Below are 11,491 nucleotides of genomic sequence, written 5' to 3'. Positions count from 1 at the left end.
AGCCTCCAGGTTTCTGCTCCGAAGGTGAGTACTGGTACAGATCATGAACAGCAGGTTCATGATCTGGAAATGCCTGCCATTCATCTGAGAATGCCTGCCAAACGCACCCCAGCCCATTCTTATTCTTCTTATTATTTCAGTCTCTTGACCTGGATACGCGGTCACTACCTGCCCTAAGTAGATGTATTTCCTTACCACTACTAGTGCCTCGCTACCTATTGTAAACTGCTCTTCTCTTCCAAGATTGTTAAGCATTAGTGTTCTGCAGATTAATATTTAGACCCACCCAACTGCTTTGCCTGTCCAGGTCAATGAGCATGCATTGCAATTTGTCCCCTAAGTTGCTAAGCAAAGCAATATCGTCAGTGAATCGCAAATTACTAAAGTCATCATCATCATCAGCCTGGTTACGCCCACTGCAGGGCAAAGGCCTCTCCCATACTTACCCAACTACCCCGGTCATGTACTAATTGTGGCATGTTGTACCTGCAAACTTCTTAATCTCATCCGCCCACATAACTTTCTGCCGCCCTCTGCTACGCTTCCCTTCACTTGGAATCCAGGCCGTAACCCTTAATGACCATCGGTTATCTTCCCTCCTCATTACATGTCCTGCCCATGCCCCCATTTCTTTTTCTTGATTTTAACTAAGATATCATTAACTCGCGTTTGTTCCCTCATCCAATCTGCCCTTTTCTTATCCCCCTTAACGTTACACCCATCATTCTTCTTTCCATAGCTCGTTGCGTCGTTCTCAATTTCAGTAGAACCCTTTTCGTAAGCTTCCAGGTTTCCGCCCCGTACGTGAGTACTGGTAAGACACAGCTGCTATATACTTTTCTCTTGAGGGATAATGGCAACCTGCTGTTCATGATCTGAGAATGCCTGCCAAGCGCACCCCAGCCCATTCTTATTCTTCTGATTATTTTAGTCTCACGATCCGGATCCGCAGTCACTACCTGTCCTAAGTAGATGTATTCCCATACCACTTCCAGTGCCTCGCTACCTATCGTAAACTGCTGTTCTATTCCGAGACTGTTAAACATTACTTTAGTTTTCTGCAGATTAATTTTAGACCCACCCTTCGGCTTTGCCTCTCCAGGTCAGTGAGCATGCATTGCAGTTGGTCCCCTGAGTTACTAAGCAAGGCAATATCATCAGCGAATCGCAAGTTACTAAGGTATTCTCCATTAACTCTTTATCTCCAATTCTTCCCAATCCGGGTCTCTGAATACCTCCTGTAAACACGCTGTTAATAGCATTGAAGAGATCGTATCTCCCTGCCTGACGCTCTTCTTTATTTGGATTTTGTTCCTTTCTTTATGGAGGACCACGGTGGCTGTGGAGCCGCTACAGATATCTTTCAGTATTTTTACATACGGCTCGTCTAAACCCTGATTCCGTAGACTGCTGAGGATTCGCCGGAATCATTGAAAGATATATGTAGTGTTGGTTATAATCAATGAAAGCTATATATGAGGGTTGGTTATATTTCGCACATTTCTCTATCACCTGATTGATAGTGTGAATATGGTCTATTGTTGAGTAGCCTTTACGAAATCTCGCCTGGTCCTTTGGTTGACAGAATTCTAAGGTGTTCCTGATTCTATTTGCAGTGACCTTGGTAAATACTTTGTAGGCAACTGACAGTAACCTGATCGTTCTATAATTTTTCAAGTCTTTGGCGTCCCCTTTCTTATGGATTAAGATTATCGTGGCGTTCTTCCAAGATTCCGGTACACTCGAGGTCATTAGGCATTGCGTATACAGGGTGGCCAGTTCTTCTAGAACAATCTGCCCACCATCCTTCTATAAATCTGCTCTTACCTGATCCTCCCCAGCTGCATTCCCCTTTGCATAACTCCCGAGGTCTTCTTTATTTCTTTCGGCGTTCCTTGTGGGACGTCAAATTCCTCTAGACTATTCTCTCTTCCATTATCGTTGGGGGTGCCACTGGTACTGTACAAATCTCTATAGAACTCCTCAGCCACTTGAACTATCTCATCCATATTAGTAATAATATTGCCGGCTTTGTCTCTTAACGCGTACATCTGATTCTTGCCAATTCCTAATTTATTCTTCACTGCTTTTAGGCTTCCTCTGTTCCTGAGAGCATGCTCAATTCAATCCATATTATACTTCCTTTTGTCAGCTGTCTTACGCTTGTTGATTAACTTCGAAAGTTCTGCCAGTTCTATTCTAGCTGTAGGGTTAGAGGCTTTCATACATTGGCGTTTCTCGATCAGATCCTTCGTCTCCTGCGATAGCTTACCGGTATCCTCTCTAACGAAGTTACTACCGACTTCTATTGCACACTCCTTAATGATGCCCATAAGATTGTCGTTCATTGATTCAACACTAAGGTCCTCTTCCTGAATTGAAGCCGAATACCTGTTCTGTAGCTTGATCCGGAATTCCTCTATTTTCCCTCCTAACGCTAACTCATTGATCGGCTTCTTATGTACCAGTTTCTTCCGTTCCCTCCTCAAGTCTAGGCTAATTCGAAATCTTACCATCCTACGGTCGCTGCGTCGCACCTTGCCGAGCACGTCCACATCTTGTATGATGCCGGGGTTAGCGCAGAGTATAAAGTCTATTTCATTTCTAGTCCCGCCATTCGGGCTCCTCCACGTCCACTTTCGTTTATCCCGCTTGCGGACGAAGGTATTCATTATCCGCAAATTATTGCGTCCTGCAAACTCTATATACTAATAACTCTGCCCTGCTATTCCTATAACCTATGCCATATTCCCCCACAGACTTGTCTCCAGCCTGCTTCTTGCCTACCCTGGCATTGAAGTCGCCCATCAGTACAGTGTATTTTGTTTTGACTATGCCCATCGCCGATTCCATGTCTTCATAGAAGCTTTCGACTTCCTGGTCATCATGACTGGATGTAGGGGCGTAGACCTGCACGACCTTCAATTTGTTCCTCTCATTAAGTTTCACTACAAGATCTTCCACCCTATCGTTAATGCTATAGAATGTCTGTATGTTACCAGCTATATCCTTATTAATCAGAAATCCGACTCCTAGTTCTCGTCTCTCCGCTAAGCCCCGGTAGCACAGGACGTGCCCGCTTTTTAGCAATGTATGTGTGCTTCACCTGTCCTCCTAACCTCACTGAACCCTATTATATCCCATTTAATGCCCGCTAATTCCTCCAATAGTACTGCTAGACTCGCCTCACTAGACAACGTTCTAGCGATAAACGTTGCCAAGTTCAGGTTCCAATGGCGGCCTATCCGGATCCAAAGATCCCTAGCACCGTCTGCTGCATCACAAGTCTGACCACCGCCGTGGTCAGTTTCTTCGCAGCTGCTGGGGACTGAGGGCCGGGGTTGGACTGTTGTATTCATATAGAAGGTTGTGGCCAAGTACTGCACCAGGGTGGTCAATCCTGCTCTGGTGAGAGAGTGCGTTACCGGTTCTGGTCACCGGGATCAGGCCGCACACCAGGCCTGTTTATGCAATTTTATCAACACGCGGATTTTTTTCTTTAATGCGGAGGAAAATTGCGCGGCACCGGGATTTGAACCACGGTCCTCTTGCACGCGATGCCGATGCTCTATCTCTACGCCATCGCTGCTTCTGCAGTTGTACATAACCAGTGACAAATACGCAGTAAGCCCAGAGACATATACAGGGTGTTTCCGCTAACTTTAGCCAGAGTTTAAAAGTATGCCCATGCACTCGAAGACGACGCGACCAAATGCATGTTGCTCACTTTTGTATGTAGTGTGTCGCGCTATTTTTTGTATTTTGTTTAATTAGATAATTAGTCAGGATTAATTAAGCAACTTCTGAAGCAACGAAGCTAGGAAAAACATTCCAATTAGAAAGTTGCGGAGCTGTTTGCAAAACGTCCGATTAAACAGTTTCTGTCTTTCTATGCATTAAGTGTTAGTGTTCTTCAGCTTACTGCGGATCCCTCGAAATAAAAAAAAACACCACGTGACATGCCAGCTTGCGCGTCATGATTGCACTGCTCCCAAGCGTTCCGCGTACAAACGAACATAGCGTTTAGCCGGGTGCGCTGCGTCTGCTTGTCGCTACCATGAACCGCCGCGAGGGAAGCACATCACTGGCATAAATCGCACCGCCGCCTTCGTCACTGCCCTGTCGCCTTTTGCGCGGCAGCACGTCCTGCTAGGTGCTATGTTCGTTTGTACGTGGACAGTTTTGGGAGCGCTGCAATCACGGCGCGCAAGCGGGTATGTGACGTGGTATATTTTTTTTAAGGCAGAAGCCTTTAATGGCTCATTGTCAAGGTCATCTGCCGTTAGCAGAAACTGTCACAGCTTTCCGGCCTCCTGATTGGTCTCCTCTGTGTCGTGACGTCACTGTCGCTGGGCGCAGGTGTGCGCCTTCTGATTGGCTCGCGTGCGTGACGTCACTGTCCTCAAGTGCGGGTGCCGAGGTGGTTCGGCGCCGCCCGGGATGACTCACCACATCGGCACGCGTGGCGGCCGTGTGTTCGACGGTGTGTCCTGACGTCACTGTCGTCAGGCGCTTGAGGTGGCCTCCCGATTGGGCGCTATGTGGCCCGACGTCACTGTCGCTAGGCGCGCGTGGCGACCGTCTGCTTGGATCTGGTGTGGTGGCGGCGGTGGCGGCAGTTTACTTTGCGGTATCGTGTGGGAAAGATGCCTCCTCTGCCAAACCAGTGTCTCCCAACACGCTACGTGCGGTAGCCGCTGAACGCAAACGGCGCTCAAGAGGGGCTGAGCGTATACGTCGCATGCATCAGGGCGGCGACGCGCGTCCGACACCACATAGTCCAGGGACGCGACGGGCCAACGCGAGAGAGGCAATGCGTTTGAAGCGACTCGCTGCATCTACGGGTACCAAGGCAAATGAAGCTCGGAAGCGCCGTGACCGCCATCTTGCCGCGGCATGCCGAGCAAGTACAAGTAAATCGAGCGAAGTGGATCATGAGGATGGCCAACTACACCCCGACACCGCCATCGAAGACGCGTCTCCTCCTGCTCCACAAACGGCGCTGCAAAGCAGCCATCCTGGATGTGGACCCACTAAGCACAAGGAGTTCACCGGCCATGAGTTGCAAGCCGACATCCTCCCAGATGACAGCTTTGAAATGACGGACTCAGAAGACATAGAAACGATAGACGTAGGCGTAAACAACGTTGCAGGCATTTAATAAACAAACATTCACATAACAGTATACGAGTTGTGTGCCTCCGTGGTGTTTCCGACGCAACAACTCGCCATTGGCAATGGTGTCAGGCTTCCGCCGTTTCACACTTTAGTCTCGACAAAGTGTCTTACGTTTTTTCATTTATTTTTTATTTCGCAGGCTTCCGCAGTAAGCTGAAAGGCACTAATGCTTAATAGATAGAAAGTTAGAAACTGTCTAATCGGACGTTTTGCAAAGCGCTCTGCAACCTAGCTTCTAATCGGATTTTTTTTGCCTGACTTCGTTGCTTCCGAAGTTGGTTAATTAATCGTGACTGATTATGCAATTAAGCAAAATACAGAAATGGCGCGACACACTACGTACAAAAGCGAGCAACATGCATTTCGTTGCGTCGTGTTCGAGTGCATCGGCATACTTTAAAAACTCTGGCTAAAGTTAGCTGAAACACACTGCATACATGTAGTGGCGCTTATGTTCAGACTTCACTATCTCCGGTATCGGCCCACGAAGGAGGAGAGTAACACACGTCAGAAACAACATGCACGATACGGAAAAGTGGCAGAAACCCGCCAAGGAAGACAATTGTCTTCAAAAAATTGAGGAAACACGACCTACAGCACCCACGTACTACACATGCGCGAGATTTCATCGTTAAGTTAAGCGTTCAGTGAAAGTATTCTCCACTGCAACAATGTTAGACTTTAAAGAACCACAGGTGGTCCACATTTCCGGAGTTGTCCATAATCAGATCGAGGTTTTGGCACGTAAAAGCATATAATTTAATTTTAATTTAACGATATTAGAGCAACGCTCCTTCCCGACGTTCTTCACATATCCGGTCGCCCCTTTTCACGTCAGTCACCTTTAGGACAGAGCGTGTCAGCAAAAACAATCCAGTCAGCGCTACGCACTCTCTCTTTTTCAAGCGAATAGCTTTCTTTGACTTTGTCACCCAACTTCGTGTTCGGTGGCCGGACTTTCAACGCCGATGAAGAGAGCGCATGCGCTAGCACAACTGAGTTACGGCGCGCGTTAACCACCTATTACATTACATATATATATATATATATATATATATATATATATATATATATATATATATATATATATATATATATATATATATATATATATATATATATATATATATATATATAATGAGGAGGGAAGATAACCGATGGTCATTAAGGATTACGGAGTGGATTCCAAGAGAAGGCAAGCGTATCAGGGGGCGGCATAAAGTTAGGTGGACGGATGAGATTGAGAAGTTTCCAGGGACAACATGGCCACAATTAACGCATGACCGGGGTAGTTGCAGAAGTATGGGAGAGGCCTTTGCCCTGCAGTTGGCGTAGCCAGGCTGATTATGATGATGACGATGATGATGATGATGACTGGGTTGTTTTTGCTGGCGCACTATGCGTGTGGGTGTGGGGCGGGGGTGCAAGTCCCTAATTGCGTCTTATATCTTAATGTTGCCCATAACCTTGTCTTATCCGAACCTTCTCAAAATCTCCCCAATAGCGTCATGTCTTTGTTTTCGCCTTTGTACGAAAAGCTATATATACTCAGTTTCCCGTCTTCACGTTTTCCAGAGCCTTTTACAGAGCCGCGCGCTTAAGTTTATCAACTCGTAGCGAACTGCGTCGCGTCGGTGACTGTTTAATGCGCTTCACAGTTACACTTTATCAAGCATACGTGTGTTCCTCACTGACATTATAAATTTATAATGCTCTGCGCATTTTTACGTCTGTCATGAACGCATATGCACCTTAGCACATCTCAATTGAACGCAATTCTAATTCAAGTAAAATTTCTTGAAGGTTTCATCGTCCGACATCAGTGGTGTTGTAAAATGCACAACGACCGCTACGGTACATCGGAATGATCTTGCGTTTTCTAACATAGCGCGACTACGAAGACTGCGGTGGGTGCAGGCGAGTTGCGCAAGCCGTAGCGCAGGTCGACCAGCAGGAATTACGCATCATGATTAAGGCGCGCAGCAAAATTACAAACAAACGCGAGCCATTCGTCGATTGCACGCTGCCTTTTCCGTGTTCACAGTTGGGCAGCTCTTCGCTTTCCGACACCGCCCCACAATTTACGTTCAACCTCATTAACAGGCCAGGCCAGATCAGATTCAAGCGCGCTATATTGACTCTCTCTCTCTCTCTCTCTCTCTCTCTATATATATATATATATATATATATATATATATATATATATATATATATATATATATTATGTACAGGTATATCACCCTCCCACGCCCTTGCTTCCTTTTTTCTTTCTTCTTTTTACTGTTTCTCAGAGTGTGCGCCTGTTCGCGAATGCCTGCATCCTTCACTGCACAGTATTTGCGAGGGTATACTCCGCCTCACGAATGCCGTGTCGTACAGCTAAGCGTACAGCTCGATCGGGCCAGCCAGTCATTAATGGTTTCGTATTGCGTACAAAATAACAGGGGTTCGCCCACTGCACATCATTAATCCTTCCGCGAACCTTTCACTCGTTCGCCGTCGGGCAATCGGATGCGGACAGTGGAGATCCCTTCTCATGGTTCTCTTTTCTGGTTGGATGGCGGTACCCGTAGCGTTCAATGTACTGTCCGGAATTATTGAAATGGAGTCCTGCTGAAAAGAGGCCGCCTGCAGTGATAGCTACACCGCTGCATCGATACCCCCCCCCCCCCACCCTTCGCACTGTTCACTCTGCACTACTCCACGTTCTCTTTTATGAATGTGCGTGCGTGTGCACGCGTGTGTGTGTATTTGTGCGTGCGCGTATATGTGTGTGAGCGTTATCTACAAAAATGGATTCCGATGGGCCGCGACTTGCTGCTTTCTGTTTGATCGATAACGGCGAGCGGGCTTTCTTTCGTCACGCCGCCAGCAGCGTATTGTCGGGAGAATAAAGCACCTGTCCGTGGGAGAAGCCTCAGAGGCACTGGCCGGGATTCCTTTTTCAGAGCAGTTTATCATGGTTCTGATAACGCCGAGAGCTCGATATCTCTCAGGACCTGCGTTGCTCTGTCTTACTCGCTCACCAGCTCCCTCGCTTCCTTCACATGACATGACCGATGGCAACGGGCTCGTGGCTTTCCGGGGGAATGGACGGTTGACAGTACTAAGTACTGCAGGAAACTTACGTCTTGGGACGTGAACTTAAACAAAGCAATCACATCGAACAATTTCTGCAAACAATTCGAACTGAGCTTCCGAAATTCGAACAGAAAGTAAAATGCTGTTTTCTACGGATGATATTCTGTTGCCTCGTTGGTCCTGGTTAAAACAAGCATCCTTTATTTTTATTTTTTCGCTTTGCTGCGTTATCGTTTACGCCTGACTGCAATCGCGACACTAGGAGACACCATCACTGCTGAAGGTGATGTCTTTTGTTGGAACGAACACTGAAGACAGATCCCACGCCCTGCGAGAATTAATGCGAAACATTTTGCTGATCGCTGGCTGTATAGCATCACTTGGGGTCCCGCAAAGTGTTACTAGATGGCGCAATGTCATCATCATCATCAGCAGCAGCAGCAGCAGCCTATTTGTGCCCACTGCAGAACGAAGGCCTCTTCCTGCGATCTCCAATTACCCCTGTCCTGTGCCAACCGATTCCAACTAGCACCCGCAAATTTCCAAATTTCGTCGCACCACCTAGTCTTCCGCCGTCCTCTACTGCGCTTCCCTTCTCTTGGCACTCATTCTGTCATCCTAATGGTCCAACTGTTATCTAATCTGCGCATTACATGACCTGCCCAGCGCCAATGTGTCCGTTTACAAATCCCAATACAGCTAATCAAAAACCTCGGTCCAAATACCAAGGCACTGCTGACTAATGCCATAGAGCAAGTGATTAGAACGAAGAAAATTCCGGTTGGATTGGATAACGTGAAAGCAAGATGAATCTCATATATGAAGAAAAAAGTGATAAGGATAAAACGAGCTCGTACAAGCCAATTACGGTAAAGTCGGTGATATATAGAATGGCAATGAAAGCCATAAAATTAGAACTGTCGCAGTAAGTGGAGAAAAATGATGTACTGAGGCAACTGCAGAATGGGTTCAGGCCAGGCAGACGCATAGAGGATATGTTTGTACTAACTCAGTGCATAGGGAGTTCAGTAGCATAGGGAGTTCGGTAGCACAGAATATATACGTTTATCGATAGCGTTTTAGATATTAAAACAGCATATGGCAACGTAGACAAGGAATTGTTATGGGATATTCTTAAGTAAGAAGGCATAGAGGACGATTTCGTGGAGCTGCTGAGGGAGATACATAGGGACAATTAACAGAGTACAGGTTGCATGGGAATGTCGGAAAGGTAACGAAGAGTTGGAAATTCACCAAGGACTAAAGCAAGGATGTCCTCTGTCTCCATTGTTGTTCACGCTTATGGTAAGGGCACAGAAAGACGACTGGAAAACAGCGAATTAGGGTTTGATTTGTACTACATTCTCAATGGACAAACCGTGCAACAGAAGCTCCCTGCGCTGGTGTATGCGGACGACATCGTGCTACTAGCGGACAATAAAATAGAATCACAGACACTTGCGAGTATTTGTGGAAACGAAGCGCCAAGTCTAGGCCTTAAGTTTAGCACAGAGAAATCGGGAATTACGACCTTTAATGAAGAGACGAGTAATTACGTGGTGTCAATTCAGCAGCAAGTCGTGCCCTTAGTCAAGCAATATAAATACCTCGGCGTATGCATAAACGAGGGAAAGACACTCAAGCACTCCCCACCAAGAGAATCTGAAAATAAAGGGGAAGTGGAATGCCACAATAGTGAAAGATAAAGCATAGTGGGTCCACAATAAGTATGAGGTAGTACGTGAAATATGTTAAGGAGTAATGGTGCCAGCGCTAACGTTCGCAAATAACCTTCTACGTTTAAAATCGGACATCTTGTCGGGGTTAGAAGTTAAGTAAAAATCGGTAGGCCGGTTGGCTTTAAGAGCCCAAGATAAAACAGCAAATGAAGCAGTGCAGAGTGACATATTGGTAGGGCCTCTTTTGAAGTTGGAGAAGCGCAGAGCAAAATTAGTTTCGAAGAAAGACTCAGGAACATGGATGAAAATAAACGGGCAGCTAAAGTGCACAAGTACCCGTACTTGAAAAGCGTGGACACAGGATGGAGGAAGACGTTAAGAAAGTTGGCGACCAAATAGTACAGAGAAACTTAAATTGTAAATAGACAACCAAAAAGTCATCAGAAAGAAAGTGAGAGAAACAGAGACAGTTAATTGGATGCAAAGAATGGAAATGAAAAGGACCGTGGAAATTTACAAAAATGAGAAGAAAGAAATTAGAAGAGAAAATCTGTAAGATAACACAAAGGGCAGTGCCTTGCTATTTGACGCTCGAGGTGGTTGCCTAAGGACAAAAACAAAGCAGAGCAAATATTTGGAACTAGATGAGGCATGTGTATGCTGCAGCGAAAATCCGGAGACCACTGAGCACACCCTGATGCAATGCGAAAAGATTCATCCAGTGAGAACCGTAGGTAACGTTCGCCTTCCAGAAGCGCTTGGGTTTAAAGTGGACGGAAGCATCAACTGGGTAACACTCGAGATAAGCAAGATACATTTAGAGTAGTGGTGAAAAAAAAGCAGGGAAGAGTTTGATATGGCCGGATATCTGACAGTCATGGCTAGCTGTACAAGGTAGATATTGAAGGAAAAAAGAAAATACTCGTGTCAAGGAAATGTAACCAAAAACGCCAAATGAAAGAAATGTATAGCATGCCTGATTAAATCAAGCAGGCTAGGTGACTATCTGTTACCGCCCCGTTTCAAAGGGGATGCCCTTAAATCACCATCATCACAGCAAGCAACTGTGTGTGCGACGCGAGTGTGTATATGTGACGACAACGACAAAGCGGACGGCACGACAACGATGGTACGACGACTTACTTATTGTATACTCCGGCGATAAAACGTTACAGCCTGAGCAATCCCTTAAGGTGGTGGCCTGGGCCGGCAGCTATGGCTGTGGAACGTCCGACAGCGCCTCCAAGTGCTAGCTGTCACAGGAAAAAAAAAAATATGTTGGAAAGTGGCGCGTTCTAGCGCGAGGGAAGCAAACTGTTGCAACATGCGATGCGATGCATGCGCCAACAGTGCGCTTCGAAAGCTAAAGACGGCCAGGAATAAGGGCGTTGCGTCCCTAGCGACACATACATTTCTTATGATCATCATCATTATTATTATCATAATTAAAAACTACAAATTTCTCTCAAGAACTACAGAAACAGTGACGACATTTAAAAATAAAGGTGGAAGGGCCCTCCATTTGTCAATATTCACCAGATTTATTGTGCCTA

The sequence above is a fragment of the Dermacentor variabilis genome, chromosome 9 (genome assembly GCF_050947875.1).
Source record: "Dermacentor variabilis isolate Ectoservices chromosome 9, ASM5094787v1, whole genome shotgun sequence".
Lineage (NCBI taxonomy): Eukaryota > Metazoa > Arthropoda > Arachnida > Ixodida > Ixodidae > Dermacentor > Dermacentor variabilis.
Note: the sequence above shows the minus strand (reverse complement) of the source record.